The sequence below is a fragment of the Thalassophryne amazonica genome, chromosome 13, assembly GCF_902500255.1.
Source record: "Thalassophryne amazonica chromosome 13, fThaAma1.1, whole genome shotgun sequence".
Classification (NCBI taxonomy): domain Eukaryota; kingdom Metazoa; phylum Chordata; class Actinopteri; order Batrachoidiformes; family Batrachoididae; genus Thalassophryne; species Thalassophryne amazonica.
The window spans coordinates 66849732-66866126 of NC_047115.1; the positions used below are offsets into that span (position 1 = coordinate 66849732).

At 38.5% G+C, this 16395-nt stretch overlaps 1 long non-coding RNA gene and 1 pseudogene across 1 annotated transcript; one reads left to right on the top strand and one right to left on the bottom strand.

Annotated features, from left to right (window-relative positions):
* LOC117523023 overlaps nt 1-16395 on the top strand; it is a 109257-nt pseudogene that overhangs the window by 42506 nt on the left and 50356 nt on the right.
* Nucleotides 157-11860, bottom strand: LOC117523029. The gene is made up of 3 exons (XR_004564388.1): nt 11727-11860; nt 10074-10076; nt 157-168 (listed from the first exon to the last, which is right to left on the bottom strand). It is a non-coding gene; the product is annotated as an uncharacterized LOC117523029 (long non-coding RNA).

The following is a 16395-nucleotide window of genomic DNA, read 5'->3' on the forward strand; positions in this document are numbered from 1 at the left end:
TCTGCTCTTGTATAGTTGTAACATAGCTCACTGTTTTGACTTTGTTCACATTTGTATGATTTGTATGCAACTTTTGACTGTGGCACCAGAGATCACAGCTTCATGGTGGAGTGGGACAGAGTAAGCATCATCATACAAGAAAACAGCTCAGATCTAGGCTTGTGTCTTCTATGTGCCAACGTTGAGCTGAAATGACACCTCTCTTTAAGAAAGTCCTTGCCTGCACCACTTTTCTGTGAAGCTAACTGTTGATGCACACACAAAACCTGAAAAGTACAGTTTTTCCATTTACCAACAGAGAAACCTGTAAGTTGTTCAGAGTTGTATAGGTGTGCTCCCTTCTTCATGTCAGAGTACTCTATTTTTTGAGCACTTCCCTCACGAGTAAAGCCAGTGGCTTTGTCCAGTGTGTGTGTGTGTGTGTGTGTGTATATATGTGTGAGAGACTGCATTCCAGCGTAGGAGTGTAATGGCACCTGTTGCCCCTCACTCTGGCTGTAATGTCCTGAAAAAATATTTTACACTTGTGTTCCAGCTACTTTTGTCTTATTCTGTCTTTTGCGAACATCTCTCGGCTTCACATAATTCAAAGCAAAAATTTTACCATAACACACTCTTTGGAATTTTCAAAGCATGCTTCAAAGCTTTTAATCAGTGCTTGCTCACTATGATACCTTATTAACTCTCTGGAGTCGAATGACGCACCCTATAATATATTAAAATATATAATAATAAAATGAGTGCACAATATACTAAAACGTGTGCACAGTATAATAAAATGAGCGCAGAATATAATAAAACGTGCACACAATATTATAAAATGTGCGCACAATATAATAAAATGAGTGCACAATATAATAAAATGTTCGCACAATATAATAAAACATGTGCACAATATTATAAAACGCCTGCAAAGTCCGGTTGTTTGACTACAGTGAATGCGGTAGGCCATGGTTGGGGTGGGCCTGCTGACAGCGCCTGGCCTGACTGCAGCTGGGATTGTACCCCAGACTAAGCAGGGAATAGACAAAATACTGATGAGTCCTGTTTTCTGTGGAGTGAGAAGGCTGCTAACGGATGTTTTATATTGCACTTCTTAATTGACAGATTTCCATACAGTTTTCTGTGCAGCAGAACATGTAATTTGAGCACAAACCATGCACTGACCATGCATAAGTTAGACGACTTTAATATTATTAGTAATACTTGGATTGGATAATATACTTATTGACTAGCATGGATCATGGTCACAAAATATTTCCTGTTCTGCCTTAGTGGAAATGTTATAATGCATGTAGGATGACTGGTTGATTGATAAATACCTTATTGCATAAATTATATGTGACAGGCTGTATATGTGGAGGTGGGTTTAAGTAATTATTACTAGAAATCCTCAATATTTTGCTGCATGGAATGCATTAGGGATGTACCGATCCACAATGTTTCACTTCCGATCCAATCCTGATACTTGAATTTGGATATCTGCTGATATCGATACTATTCCGATACCAGAGCTCTGATTTTATATGAGGATTTTCTTAAAAAGAAGATCTGAAAGTTCAGCTACAATTTGCCAGAAGGTGTATTTAAGATGTAAGCCTAGATTTGATGTTTTTGTGAAAGAATTAAGTACTTTTATTTTTTATAGACTTTTATAGTCTTAGTTTTATAGACTTAAAGAGAAAAGACAGTGCTCTCTTTCTCTTTGTCTCTCTGTCTGTCTTTTACACAGTGCTTCTCCGTGAACATTTCAAATGATAAATAAAATGAAAGATACACGGACTTGTTTTGTCGGTAGTTTTCCGATCGGACGCCGCACTATGCATGTGCGTGCGTCAGCGTGTGCGCGTTTAGTGTCCGAAGTGCAGATGTTTTCACCGTCCAGTCTTCCTCTTCCTCAGCAGGGGCATAGATTCAACCTGTCATATTTTATTTTATTTTTGATTTTTTTTGTCTTTTAAACTTGTTTTATGTCAAACACGGCACTTGTTGCTGCAGGGGTGAAAAGCGCTGTGTTCCTGCTGAAGAGGACTGTATCTCTTCCCGGTGTACAGCTGCACTCTGGCTTATATTTTCACTTCTACATTGCCCAATCAAATTTCTTCTACTTTTATATTGTAGTAACAAGTAATGAAGATGTTTAAGAGAAATGTCTCGGAGTAAAAGTATGCATTTTACTGAGGAAATGTAGTGGAGTAAAAGTGAAAGTTGCCAGAAATGTAAATAAGGAAGTAAAATACAGATACGTCAAAATTCTACTTAAGTACAGTAAACATTTTAATGATGTATAAAAAATCCAGTTGCTGTCGAGTAAACCTCGAGATATACCTGGATGACTCAGAGCAGGCAGTACACTTCATCATGTCTACCAGCAGGCATTTATGCTGTGCAGTGACCGTGTGCTGACAGAGAGCTCTATGGCCACTTTCACACATGTACCAATCCAGTGTTGCCTGCACTGCTCACGCACTCAAATGCAGGACAACAGCCATGACAGCTACATTTGTTTATCACTAAAAATCTGTTCATTCAGGCTGCATGATCTTGTGTTGGTGCTGCTTAAAAAGCCATATGCCATCATATGTGAGAATGCTGTTTACAGACTTCAGTTCAGCGTGCAACACCATAATACGTGAACAGCTCATCTGCAAACTGGACAAGCTGGGGCTCAGCACTTCCCTTTGCAACTGGCTGTGGGACCTCCTCACCCAGAGGCCACAAGCAGTCCGTGTTGGCAAAAACACCTCAAGCAGCATTGTATTGAACAAAGGGGCTCCCCAAGACTGCGTGCTCAGTCCACTGCTCTTCTCATTACTGACACATGACTGCACAACAACCTACAGCACAAACCACCTAGTAAAGTTTGCAGGTGACACAACTCTGGTGATGAGAATCACTACAGGGAAGAGGTCAACCTTCTGACCACGTGGTGCAGAAACTACAACCTCCTGCTGAATGTTAGCAAGACCAAGGAGATTGTTGTTGACTTCCAGAAAGGTCACACCCACACACCACTGACCATCGAGGGTGCTGCTGTGGAGTGAGCAGCACCAAATTCCTGGGGGTGCACATCAGTGAGGACCTGTCCTGGACTATCAACACTGCATCACTGGCAAAGAAGGCCCAGCGGCATCTCTACTTCCTGCGCAAACTCAAGCGGGCAAGTGCTCCACCAACCATCATGAGCACTTTCTACTGTGGCACCATTGAGAGCATCCTTTCCAGCTGCATCACTGTGTGGGGCAGAAGCTGCACTGACTACAACAGGAAAGCCCTGCAGCGCATATTGAATGCAGCTGGAAGGATCATTGGTTCCCCACTCCCCTCTCTGGAAGACATATATACCACCCACCTCACCCACAAAGCGACCACAATTGTGGGCGATGCAAGCCGCCCCACACACAACCTGTTTAGCACTCTGCCCTCCAGGAAGAGGTACAGGAGCCTCCTGTCCCGCACCACCAGACTCACAAAGAGCTTCATCCACCAGGCTGTGGATTATTGAACTCTCTCCCCCCAGCTCCACCCAGGCTGTCAAGAAGCATATATATATATATATATATATATGTATATATATATATAAAATCTGTTGCCCATGACCAATGTCCTGCACTGTTTCACTTTATCACTACCACACCACTTGCACACTGGATTAACAAAAATCTGCTGCTGCTACAAATACTAAATGGTTTGCACTACTGCACTTGACACTTTTAGTACTACCTGAGACACTACACTATAAATATTTGCGCACTTTACTGTCCTTATTGTGGAAATGTCTTGTCCTGTCATCACAGAGGGAAGGTGCGAAATTAAATTTTGATTTCTTGTATGTCTAGTACATGTGAAGAATTGACAATTAAGCCGACTTTGACTTTGATTACTTCAAGATGTATGTCAGGCCGACAAAGAAATTTTCAGACAAACGTGTCTATCATGGCTAATGAGAGCCATTCTCTGTGTGTGTAGTGCTGTACACTTGTGAATAAAGTGTAGAAATGATTAGATCCAATCAGGAACCAGAACCAGGGGCGGTTTAAAACACAGGTTTACTTATGTCACGTGGCTGAGTTAACTTCATTGCTGATGGTACCATGATTTTTTTTAGACATGGTTCTTAAGGCTAAGTCGAACTATGACTGATAGAGCAAAAGGATTAGTTACATATTTAAATATTTTGTCTGTTGGCAAATTGAATCAGTGAATGAATGAATTTATTTATCTGTCACACAGATGAACAATAACAAAGACAATAACAAAAACTCATAAAAAGAACAACGTAACAGTGAACTCATGTGGCCGAAAGGGTAAAGGCAGAAGCGAAGCTTATAATACCCTCCCCTTATACCATAAAAAATAAAGAATGTATGCGTATATAAATATATATACTCATAACAACAATACCCAAGCAATGTGCACGAACAATATAACTTAATCAGTGCACTAAAATTTCAAAACACAACCAAACAAGCAATAGTGCACAATTCCACGCACAATAACAAAATCGGTGAACCTAATTCTAACTATAATGAGTAATTGTCCTTTGGCCTCCACATTAGAAATATTACTAGGACTGCTTTCTTCCACCTGCGAAATATAGCGAAGATTCGTCCCATCCTGTCTATGGCTGATGCTAAGACCCTGATCCATGCTTTTATCTCTTCTAGATTGGACTACTGCAATGTTCTATTTTCTGGTTTACCACAGTCTAGCATTAGGGCTCTCCAATTGGTTCAAAATGCTGCAGCCAGACGTTTGACATGAAGCAGAAAGTACAACCACATTGCACCCATTTTGGCATCCCTTCACTGGCTTCCTGTCCCAGTGAGATCAGATTTTAAGGTTCTGCTACTAACCTAGAAAATTATTCAGCAAATCTTAAACTTGCAGAAGAAAACATTGCATTGTGTCCAAGACACTGCCGATAATTCAGTTTGATAAACTGTACTTGTGGTAAGGAATTCCTCAAGTAAGACAGTTTTATTAGTCCCAGGAAAGTACCTGCTACTTTTGGAGGAAGTATTAAAAAAAGAAATTTACTGGTAGTGTGGTATAAAGTATTAAAACTCCCGCCACTTAATCTGTTTTGGAAAAATTACCCATTTTAAAACTGGGAATTAGTATTTTAAATTTGGTTAGCCTTTGAAAGATTATCATAAAGTATGTGTGTATCCAGTAACAGTTTGAAAGAAATATGATGCCCATTTGTAATTACCAAATAACATAAAAGGTGACTTTAAGAATTTATTATGTGACTTTTTCATTTGTATGTGGTAGTGTAATGCAGAGTTTGACATGAAATAAATAATATCAGGGCTGTGAAAACTCTGCGGATCTGCGGAATTCCGCGGATTTCGTCATGGGGGGGTGTTAGTGTTGTATCACACATTATCACAAAGTGTTCTTTTTTTACAACATCGTAAGTTTTATAAAATCTGGAAAAAGTTGAGAACAGGGCTCAGTTCTCATTGACAGGAGAGACCAGCCGATGAGGAGGGACAAAGGCACAGAATTGCCTGTGTTGCTGCTGTAAATAAACCCACGATTAATGACCATTCTGTAAGGAATTATATAGGTCTGTTCTCGTCAAATCTTTGCAAATTACATTCAAATATAATTTGTCGTTTTCTCTTCATTTAGGCTGGTCGAAGAAGCGGGTGGGCTCTTCCTGCAGGTTTCACCTTCTTCCGGGATGAGGGCAGGACTGGCCAGAGCAAGAGATTCAGGCTATGACTCACTCCATCGACAGATGAGTGTTTTGGATAGACTAATGCATACACATTCTGTGTGGCTTCAACTGGGCCTCAGTCATCAGGATGCCACTCGTATACTGCAGAGCCAACCTGCTGGGGTGAGAGAACAGCAGTCAGTGTGTTGACTGCTATGTATGCTGCACTGTCACAGCACTCCCACTTAGTTTTACACTTTGCATGGGTGCAATAGAACACCAGTAATACTACCGTGTTATATCATCCAGTGTTACTGGGTTGGAGCCTGAGTAACAAGGGGCATGTGACCTGGTCAGCAACAGTTAATGATGCCACAAACTACATTCTCCAAAACTGTCATCCAGTATATGATAATTGTGGGTAGGTGTACTCACTAGTAATGAAATTTTGGGGTACAGTGGATATTTTTTCTGGGTACAGCAAAAAACCTATCTCAGTAACTCACCAGAAATTGTTTTATCTCTTATTTCTAGACAATTTGGACAATGGGCCACAGGGGAGTCTAGCTGTTGTGACGTAATTTTTTGACAGTTTCACAATTCAACAACATTGTATTCAAATATAGACCTGGGGTGATGCTTTAAAACATGGCTGTATGTAGTTGGAGTCAGAGCATGGACTCTGATGATGAAGCAAAAAACCTTGCCCATGCCCTTCTGAATTGTGGGAATATTTTAAGCAAGACTGCAAGCGGGAATGAAACGGTGCCGTCCTGTTTACGTTTTGTCCCTATGTTTGTTGCTACTGTTAATGTAACGTTCCACTGTTTCCAGTGATTCATATATCAACATGACGTGTCAATGACACACTTCTTTTTAAAAGCATGATTTGTGCATGTGAGTTTAGTGCCACCGGCAGCAGGAGAAAATGTAACCAAACTAATTGCAAAAGTTGACGTTTCATACAAATTATTTTAAGATTTCATGGCTGGGATGTAAACTGAATAGCGATGTGGCCTATGATGATTTTATGTCAGTCTCTACAGAGTGGTCTTATGAGATGTCGTCATTTGTTTTTAAAATCAAACTTGTTGACAAGTGTAGAAGGGAGTCCGGGTTGAGGGTGTGACGTTCAAAGTACATCAAAAAACACTTACTGAGCTAGTAACTTCAACGTAAATGATGAGATGTAATCCAATTCAAAACGTTTAATGAAAAACAAATTAAGTTTACATTTCCACTCTGTCACATGGTCAGGTAGAGACAAAAAACTCCTGTGCATGGCGGCAGCTCTCTGCCTCACTTGATTAAAGCTACTGTAGGCAATATTTCAAAGTGGAATAATGTCCAATGATGCATACAGTATCATATTTTTGTCTTAAAGAGAAGACATTTAAAATACTGATATAAATGTAATAAAAGCTTTTAAACAATAATTTTGGTAAATTCATTGTTATATTACTCGAGAAATAAAAATAATAGATTAATCTGGACAAAAGTCAATACATGAATTGATTAAAAATAATTGTGAGTTGTAACCCTAATAAAATACAGATTATATCATGATTCTGTTTGTACCATTATTTATGTGGATGTACTGTTTTAAGCCTGGTTCACACGACAGGATTTTAAAATTATCTTTAGGTTTCCAAAACCTGAGAGACCACACACGTGAAGATAAAAAATCATAGATCTGACAGTTTTGGTCATACAGTGTGTATTTGCACAAAAACAATAAAGTCTATCAGTTTGAATCCCACCCCTACCACATTTCTCCATGTAATGTGTAGTTGCGTCAGGAAGGGTATCCCACGTAAAAATTTGTGCCAATTCAACATGCAGATCCACCTTGGATTTGCTGTGGCGACCCCGAGTACAAAACAAGGGAGCAGCCGAAGGGACTTACGAGTTTGAACATTAAATATCTTGTCTTTGTGTTGTATTCAATTGAATATAGGTTGAAGAGGATTTGCAAATCGTATTCTGTTTTTATTTACATTTTGCACAGCGTCCCAACTTCATTGGAGTTGTAGTGTAATGTATGAAAACTATTTAAATTAGTATATAACATGAAAATGCCCAAAATGATATTGAGTGACCATGCTGTCAATCATTGTATAGTACCAAGTTTCTGAACAATTTCAATAAAGCCTGGTCACACGGCACTTAAGGAAGGGCAACGAAGCCCAAATGAAACAAGAAATCTGGACCTTCATTGGCATCGTTTAACCTTTGCGCGACTTCGTTCCTATCAGGATTTTTAAACTGTTGAAAAATTTGAACGACTGCTGCCGAAAACCTCAATTCATCCATATGTCATTTTGCTGTCGTTCTTGATGGTTTTTTTTATCGTTTGCTTAGTTTTTGTAACTTTAGAGTTTAGTTAAACTTTGTTCGAACAGCTGAATGTTTTAATACAGTATAGAAGCCGGGTTGTGAGTGCTGCTGTGTTGGAGACATGCAGCTCCTCCACGGCGGAGCTGGTGTGTGATGTGGGGCTTCTGCCGCTGCGTGTGATGTGCGGCTGCTGTCATGCCTGGCTGTCCAGGAAGAATTTGTCGGCCTCCTCCGCCGTCGCACAGTAGTCTGTGATAGTGGTGTTGTTCTAGCGCTGGGCGCACCTGAGGAGAGAGTTGCTGCACAAAAACTCCGGCCGGTGTGCAACATTATGTCCATGAACTCTGAAGAGCTTGCTGCCTATATTAATGATTTTGCATCTGTTTCTACTACTACATTCCCTTTGTTGTTTGCTAATGATACTACTCTTTTTATTTCCAGCAAATATATATTGATAGTTTGGTTAGTACTTTAAATTATGATCTTTGTAATTATTCAATCTGGTTCAAAGCAAATAGATTGTCGTTAAATATAAAAAGTCTAATTTTATGTTATTTGCTGGCAATAAAAAAATGTAATCATGGTGTAATGAAAATTTGCATTGATAATGAAATAATATCTAGGGTCTCATCTATGATATGTTTTTTGGGTGTGTGGATAGATGAGAAACTGTCTTGGAGAGAACATATTGATCATGTTTGTAAAAAAAAATAACCAAGTCAGTAGGAATCATAAGCAAAATAAGATATTTAATACATCACAAATGTCTTTTAATGTTATATTATAGTTTAGTTTATCCATATTTAAGTTATTGTAATATTATATGGGGAAGTACCTTTGCAACTTACTGTATATAAACAAAATATTTCTTCTACAGAAAAAATTTGCTCGAATAGCTACTCGTTTGCAACCTTGTGCTCCAAATGCACCTATTTTTTAAATTGCAGCTCTTAAATATTTTCCATATAAATATTTTCTTGACTTGTATGTTTGTTTTCAGAGCTCTCTATGATATTAAGTGACCTTCCTTCATTAAATTATTTTGTGCATAACTAATTATCTGACCAGGCAGGCTGCACATTTGCATTTACCTTTGCATAGAGCGACTCGTTATCAGCATCACATCAGATATCATGGCGTTAAATCTTGGAATGATAATGTACATCTTGTGAATCCATCTATCACCTTATATACATATAAAAATGGACTAAAAGCGAAGATCTTGCAGGAGTATTTACAATGATTTGTTTTAATCTGGAAAAAAATGGTGTAATTCTGTTGTATTCTGTTATGTTTGCTTTGTTTGGGAGTGGATTCTCTATAAGCCTTTTGGCTTCCACCACTCCCTTGCACATTACTTGTATTTTTTCTCTCCCTCTCTCTTTTGTTGTTTTATGTATATACATTATTTTGAATGAGTTTTATTTTGTGCTAAATAAACAAATCAATCAAATCAAATCAGCCCATGCAGAGAGAAGAGCCTGCTGGCCCTCAGTCTGACAGTTCAAAAGTTTGCGCTCCTGGATTCACCGACGTGCTCACAGATCTCCACAGTGGGTCAGATCACGCGCTTCTCTTTGCAGCTTCTCCACCACTCAGGCGCATCAGAGCTCCGTCCCAGCACCGAGTCCTGGAACGCAGAGATGTAGACACACACTGCTCTAGCAGTGGCTCCAGGAGCATTTCGTTTAAAGCATCGAGATCAGCGTTAGCTTTGGTTTTGTTTTGTTCCTCTTTTGTCCCTTTTGCGCTCTTGATTCACAGGCTATTTGGTGATAAAGCTCGTTCGTCTACCTTTTCTCAACGATTTGTGACTTTGTTACTTTTTTCCCCTTTGTTCGGGAATCGTCATATGCCGTGTGACCGGGCCATAATGTTCATTCTTTTTTGTCAAGCACAGAAGCAAACTAATAAAACTGAAACAGATCTTTTGGTCCATGCAACACACATCTGGAGCAAATGTTCAAATTATGCCTATTTTGGCTGTTTGTATATTTCTCAAGAAAATATTAAATTAAAACACTTACCAGGTCCTATGGGTGTAAAAGAAGTCGATAAGCAGAAGAACATGCTGACACACTGTTGAGTACAGTGAGCGCACAGAGCATCTTAGGAGCGTGTGTGCATGTGTGTGTTGGAGCACATGTCTGCTATCTTCAGTCCAGATAAAAATTGTGACAAGAACTTGTTCAATTCTTTATCTGACCGCACTTCTGCAGCCGCTAAAGATGTCCTTGCCACACTGCGGCTGGTGAATTCAGCTTTCTTGTGTCAAAAAACATTTTTACAGAAAGCCAATGAGGCGTTCAGTCGAGCGAAACGTATGGGACAGAAATGCAACCAAAAAGAACCAAAATGCACGGTACATGATGTCATGCTTCCAATGGGACAAATAATGAATGTCATGTGACATACTTTCCACCAATCCAATGACAAGGATTTATTTAGGTATCTTATAATGTCCACTGTTGTTTATTGTTATGAAGCTTGTTTCAGATAGCATTTCAGTCTAGCTAACAGATATGTAATGTCCATCATCATCTTGGTGCCTGAAGACGGAGGTCACATACTTTAATCGACATCTGTGAAAGCACACTTGAGTAAATGCTCCTCAAAGAATGAGGCAAATTTTAAGTAATACTGGGTTGTTCCTATCTTCAGACATTTTTGGTGAGGAAGTCGAGCAGCTTGCAGAGAAAAGTAATATCTCTACGCATGGAGGAAGACTCTGCCTTTCCCGTCAAGGACTTCCCTGTCAAAGAGAGTCAATACAGTAAGTACTTTATTTATTTATTTACTTATTTATTGCATTGAACCACAGAGATGGAAGGTATTTAGTCATCCATTAACACTGCACAAGTTGTCTGAAAGATTCCTCGTGCTGTTTTTTTTGGGGGGGTGGACCTACCTGCATTACAGACCCCACACACACACAGAGAGAGAGAAAGAGAGCGAAAGAGAGAGAAAGAAAGAAAGAAGAGTGGGGGTAGTTATTTGGAAAAATGGAGAAATAACTTAAAATAAAGTTGAGTGTGTGAGTTTTAAAATTTGATCATTTTAACTTGAATGAATGAATGAATGGTTTATTCAGCACGCACCCACGAACAAAATCTCTCATTTACAAAACAAATCAAGAGAAAAAAAAATTGAAAACATATAGAACAAAACTCATAAACATTTACCAATTTGGTGCAGCTGAAAGGGTGTGGGTAGAAGTAGAAGCTTATAAACGCCCACCCCATACATCAGTTTCTATGTACAAACAAAAAATACCCACGAAAGACAAATACCAGTCAGTAATGTAACTCAGTGAAACAAGCAAAGTAATACAACAGACAGACGAACAAAAAAATAGCCAACCGGGCAAATTAATTATTCAAACTATAACAAGTGAATAAATTGTTTTTATAAAGTCTTTTAAAACAAGCCAATGTACTAGATACCTTAGTACAGTCTAAACAATCATTCCAACCATTACCGAAACGCAATGACTTTTGGCAGTGGTTCGATACTTCCTTCTATCAAATACAAAGGTTCCTCGCAAGTTGTAATTGGACTCTCTCATTTTAAACAGCACTTGGACATGTTGAGGCAAGAGTCCATGTTTAACTTTATACATGATCTGAATTGTAAAATAATCAACCAAGTCATAAAATTTCAAAAACTGAAGACGCACAAACAATGAATTTGTTGGTTCACGATATGGCTTTTTACTTATCACTCTTATAGCTTTTTTTGTAACAGAAATAATGTATTAGTATTTGTTTTATATGTATTTCCCCAAACTTTAATGCAATAAGTCATGTAAGGAACAAATAATGAGTGATACAGCAAAACCAGCAGATGCTGGGGGAGAAAGTATTAAGCTTTGTACAGGATAGCAATAACTTTTGATATTTTAGACTCAACATGTTTTATATGAGTTTTCCAACAGAGTTTATCATCAACAAAAACTCCAAGAAATTTAGTTTGAGATACAATTTCAGTTTCAACGCCATTCAACAATAATTTACTGCTTAAATTTCTAGACTTATTTCCAAATATGATGCATTTAGTTTTACCGAAATGAAGTGATAATTTATTAGAGTCAAACCAATATTTAAATTTTTGCAATTCCATTCTCCACCAAGTCCAAGAGCTGTCCCAAATTATCCCCACTACCAAACGCAGTTGTATCATCAGCAAATAAAATACAACTCAAAAACTTAGAAACCAAACCTATATCATTAATATACAACAAAAACAATAATGGCCCGAGGACTGACCCCTGGGGCACCCCACACATAATCCTCAAAAATTCAGATTTTATCCCACCAAGATGAACACAGTGATATCTATTATATAAATAACTAGCTATCCAGTTAAAGGCCAGTCCTCTAATACCATACATCTGTAATTTCTCCAATAATAAAGTATGATCAGTAGTATTGAATGCTTTCTGTAAATAAAAAAAAACCTCAACAGTGTATTGCTTCTTCTCTATTGCATTTGTAACTTGTTCCACAAATAACTGTTAGCAGGTTCCCCTGATGTTAGATTTATTTTTCTCAAACAAATTGCAGTAATACTGCTTCTTACACAATCGCATAATGTTTGTTAATTTATTTTTATATGTCTTATATTTCCTTTTGGCTTCAGTAGTTCTAAATTTTAGAAATTGCTTATACAAAAGATTTTTCTTTTTACATGCCTTCAGGAGACCCTTTGTTACCCAAGGTTTATCAGTCCTTTGTGTATCTCCAGTTTTTGGCACCCACGGACAATGTTTATCATATAAATTAGATACAGTAGAAATAAATGATTCATATGATTCATCAACATCATCACAGTAAACGTCACACCAGTTTTGAAACAATAAATCCCTTCTGAGGTTCTCAATATTGACATCAGTTATTTTCCTAATAAAATTTACAGTTTCTGTTTGGGGCATGCTGTCCACTGATGAATGAAAAGCTACAAAAACCGGCAAATGATTACTGACATCGGAAATAAGTATTCCACCTGTTATATTCCCCACAATAGCATTTGTTAATATGTTGTCAATGAGTGTTGATGTGTTCACAGTTATCCTGGTTGGATGTGTGATCACAGGATATAGACCCATACAAAACATAGAGTTTAAAAATTCAGTTATTTGTAATTGACCATAAGGGTTTTAAAAAATCTATATTAAAGTCTCCACAGACAAACAAAAGCTTGTTATTGTTAACTGTGTTGTACATGTCAATCAGTCTATAAACAAAAGTATTGATATCTGATCCTGGAGCTGTATAAACACAGCTTATAATTATATTTTTTGATTTTTTTTTTTACATTTAATTTCAACTGTAACACATTCCATGATATTATCCAAGGAGAATGACATACTATGTATAATTTTACATTGGTGAATAGAACTTAAAGTGCCACACCACCACCTCGTTTATTCCTCCTGTTTATTGCAAAAAAGTCATATCCCTCAAACTGAACATCATCCTCTAGCTCCTCTCTCAACCAAGTCTCAGTGATAGCTATAACTGAAAATTGCTTGTTAGATATTCTTAAACATTCCTGAATTTTAGAGAAATTTGTAAGGAGACTTCTACTATTAACATGTATAATAGAAAAAGAATTTATCAAAGAATAATCCTTCAATTTTTCTTCAGTGAAATATTTACAATTTTGAATAGTATTTTCACGAATAAAACAATCTGGGTCAATATTATTTTCATAGTTATGAAAACTATGTTCAGTATCGTCACAGATTTTTAAGCTAGACTCCTGTGCAAAAGTTCCATCATCAAATGATGAAAAGCCGTCCATATGGTTAGTCATTGATTTATTTATGATTTTCACCATATTGTATCATTGTTTACACCTTTCTTTAAATTAACTTGCTCAAATCATATTCATCTTTAATGCACTGGGTTTTAGCCTCTTCTGGCGTCCCATTCAATTTAATATAAATCTTGCAATTTAATGTCTATGTAGCCTGTATCTTATTTTGCTTTTTAAGAGTCGAGCTCGTCCTGCAAGGACAGAATTATTTTTGGTCACATGTATTTAGTTCCCTTACGTTTTTTGCTTGCTTGAGAACAGCAATCTTTTGTTTTCTATTTACAAACCTCAATATTGTGACTTTAGATTGATTTTGACCTCTCCGGGGTAAACGTAGGGCTGCAGCTATCTATTATTTTAGTAATCGAGTATTCTATCGATTATTCTGGCGATTAATCGAGTAATCGGATAAAAAGTACTTTTGCGTTTTAAAACATTAAGTCCAGGGCTCTCCCTAAGTAATGGCACAGTGTCACTGCGTCATCACGGAGATTGTCAAATTTAGTGTATCCCTTTCTGTTTTCCTGGGTAATTTTTTTTTTCACATCTTTACAAGTTTTGGATCTTTCCTGGTGTCAGGAGCTCAGCCAAAGTCTTGACATTTTGCTGAAATGGCGATGGGTTGTGGCTTTCTGTTTTTTAATTTCCCCAACTTGTAAATTTAACCATATCTATTTATTTATTTATTTAATAAGCTGGTGGACTGGGTCCCTGCATGAATTTCTTTTTAACAGTCTCTGCGATTCATCCAATGCATTTCATTTTCAGCTGGAGGTTGAACATGCAGCCTTGCAGTCATTGTTTTTTTTATTATTATATTTTATTTGAGTTCCCGTATTTGTGAAGCATTGTGTGTTGCCCAAAAAAGTGAAAATTAAAAGTCATTGCAAGTCTAAGAAAACCAAAGAAGAAAGAGTGGACTTCTTCCAGAGACTGTCTGTGGCTGGGACGGAGCTGTGTGACGGCAGTGCTGAGCCGCTCACACCGGGCAGAGAGAGGCAGCAGCCGGCCGCCGCGCGTAGAGCGGCCAGCGGACGGAACTGTTTTTTTAAAACAAACAAACACACTGCTTTGTTTTAAATGCACATAAGCTATTTTAGATGATCAGCGTGGACTGTCATTTTCCTAAAAGGCTTTATTTACCTCTGTTTGTCGCGTGGAAAGCTGTAGCTTTTGCGCTAATTTGATTAGCGCTTGCGCTACTTCTTCTTCTGTTTGTTTTTCTGGGGATGTTACAGCACCACACACAGGCCTGGCATATGTACTAAAACATTAAACGAAGCTTCAAGGCACAGAATTTGCCTCGAACATTTTTTGTAATCGAATTATTCGAATTACTCGACTAATCGTTTCAGCCCTAGGTAAAAGGTGACAGTTTTCAATGTCTCCTGAGTTTATTGAGATTCCTTTAGCATTCAGAAATGAGATTGCCTGTTCCTCCACAGATTGGTTGTCCAACTCAGAGGGCTCCCCTCCTAGAGCCACTGCTCTTGAGTAAGTCTGAGGTTTAATGTCTAAACCCGTAATGAGGAGGTCATTTGACCTAGTCTCTTGCTCAAGGTCAGCAATGCAATTTTCTATAAGTTTTATTGACTTGTCCTTCTCTTCATTCGCCTTTTGTAATTCAGCAACTTGCTTCATAATTCCAATATTTTTTGTTGTTGCTGTGAAATAATTTTTAATTGATCCGCCACCTCTTTAATATGATTCATTTGCGCCGACATCTGATTTAGCGTTTTTCTAATTTCCTTCAGTTCTTCCTCCATAACCGCAGTCCCCTTTTTAGGCCCCATAACTGAAAAATAAAATAACTTGAACTCACTTTATTAATTCCGTAGATCTCCTCCATCCACCAAGCAAAGTTGCAGCAGGAATTTGCTGCCTTCAGCCCCTGCTAGGTGGTGGCTGCAACTCCCGGAGCCCGGCTACAGCTAATTCTGCTCCTGCAGCTAGCATAGCCCGGCCCGGTATAATCCGCTGCCGCTCCTGTTGCTGCAACTGGCAAAATCCGGCCCAATGATGGTCACTGCTGCTCCCGCTTCTGGGAGCCTGGCCGGGTGGTGTTATCGCCGCCGCCGAGGCCTGGCCCAATGGTACCTGCCGCTGCTAACAGCTAGAGCCCGGTCCGATGGTGATCACTGCCGCTCCCGCTTCTGGGATTCTTCAGTCTGGTTTCCAGTTCAGCACTGACCAGAGCATCCCCACCTGTGGTGTTTCAACCGCCTGCTCAGCCAACTCTATAACATTCAACTCTATAACATGACACACTGGCTTTCAAAGGAAATCCACGAACACTGCAGATGTTCAAATTTTACTTTAGGGTATTTAAGGGCAACTTAGCTTAACTTAACTTTAAGACAACTCAGCTTTCAGAATCCATTCATCCATTTTCTATACATGCTAACTCCAATTAAGGGTGGTATCCCACTGAGCATGACTATTGGAGAGGAGCCGGAGACACACAATCCCGCGAAAATATGCAAAAAGGCGGCAGCTTTTTCATGTGGAATCTCACTGAATTGGTCCACCCGACTCTTATGCCCATGGCGGCTGACTGTCCACTCAGTGTTGTC